We start from the raw sequence: 1,780 nt of genomic DNA, 5'->3' as shown, positions 1-1,780 counted from the left end.
AGGTTGATATAAAGATCAGAAGTTTGTACTTCGAGCATCTCTTGAAAACCATCTAATGTAACGCATGTAGACCGCCTGACAAGACGTGTGGTTGCTTGTAATAAACCCAGGCACACAACAATCACAAATCCATTAGTCATTATCTGTTCAAGGAATTTATAACAGGCGGGGAGGGAGAGGGTTTAGTTTAAGACGTGATTTGGCATCTCTGTCCTACTGTAGGCCCCCACAATCCCGTTTGGCCTTTGTCTGAGCGCTGTAATTAATGACTTTAGGGAAAGAATTACCTTGTTTGGCAGCGTAGCAGTGACCTCAACCTGAGATTTACTTGCAATGGAGCGAGCTTAGGCTATCAAATTGGATTAATGCCCAAATTGCCAAGGATTTAGTTGGCAGGACTAAGCGGCAAACGTTGAATCAACATTTTTCACATAAGAGCGAATCTGACATGGACATACAGCGAGGCTTACTGGCTTTCTACCCTGCACTGTAAAGTCTGCGCGGTGGGAGTTTAACATTAGCATAATTACTGTGGTGCTTGTGAAATAATAAAAATAAAAACGGTCATTTGAAAGAGTTTGCAAAAGTGGTGCTTGTATACATTCACGGGCAGTTTGAAAGACCCACTGCTTTGTTAAAGAATAATGATCCCCCGTGAGACCCGTGCGGACAGGAAGATTAAGGCATTGTTCAGCAGAGTTGTATAATTTACGCATAACTGGGGCAGCTTGCATTTTTGTTGATTTTACATGTATATATATTTTTTCTATAGGCAGAGTGCGTTTTTACCACATGCCTCCAGTATTCTTGGCTGCTGTAAAAAGGGTCGCTAATGGAGACCACACGGCATCTAAAGACTAAAGGAGCTGTCCGTGGTGCTGAAGCTTTTGAGCGGCATAAAGTGTGAATAGCCCTGCGTCAAATCTCCACAACTGGAGGGACCTTGTTTCCATTTATACTTGTGCCCCGTGTCTGCCTTCCCTCTGCCTTCTCAAGTGAAAGTGAGCAGCTCATGTTGGACCTGAAGGTAGTAAGTATTGAATGACGGTTGCTTTTACTGAAACATAAGAATGAGATAAAGTTCGAGTCTGTTTGAGTCTGTCTTGTGTAATGAGTACGATACATATAAATGTCACATATTACATTTTGTTTATCTTGCTATCCTCGTGCTAATCAATACACTGTTTGCTGGTTGCATCTGTGGAAAGGATGCATGGCGGGGGTATGGTTTAGGCTGCTGCTTAGATTTAATTACATAATATTAAATCATTGGCATTACCAAAGCATGATTGCATGTCTGCTCGCCAAAGAGCTGGCAGTTATAAATCATTGTCATGCCACAAATATCAAATGCATAGCAAAACAATGTCTATCATCTTTGCTTTAAAATGTTTTTTCTAAGTTGGGAAGACTTGAATCAATATCTTTTTACAAGCAAAACAAGAAAAAGAAAATCTTTACAAGGTTTCTCCATGGCTCACTTTTTTTCTCCCATTCTAGTCGCACACACAGAAAAAGACACCTTGAAGTTCAGCTCTTAAAATCATCACACGATGATCAATAAATCATGAAACAGACTTTATATTTAATCTCATCAGACACAGCCAAAAATAAGGTCTTTCCTTTCACAGCAGACCATTAAAGCTCTCTGTTCCTATACTTAATGTTAAGTGTGAACGAACATAAGCAAAAGAAATCTTTGATTCATTGTTAAATTCTATTTTTATTATTACACATTACTTTTACCATTTCTTAGTTATTTTATTTTTCATCATTGGGT

Source organism: Haplochromis burtoni, unplaced genomic scaffold (assembly GCF_018398535.1).
Source record: "Haplochromis burtoni strain Fernald_Lab_line unplaced genomic scaffold, NCSU_Asbu1 Contig_42, whole genome shotgun sequence".
NCBI lineage: Eukaryota > Metazoa > Chordata > Actinopteri > Cichliformes > Cichlidae > Haplochromis > Haplochromis burtoni.
The sequence above is the reverse complement of the archived record's forward strand: the minus strand, read 5'-3'. Positions refer to the sequence as shown.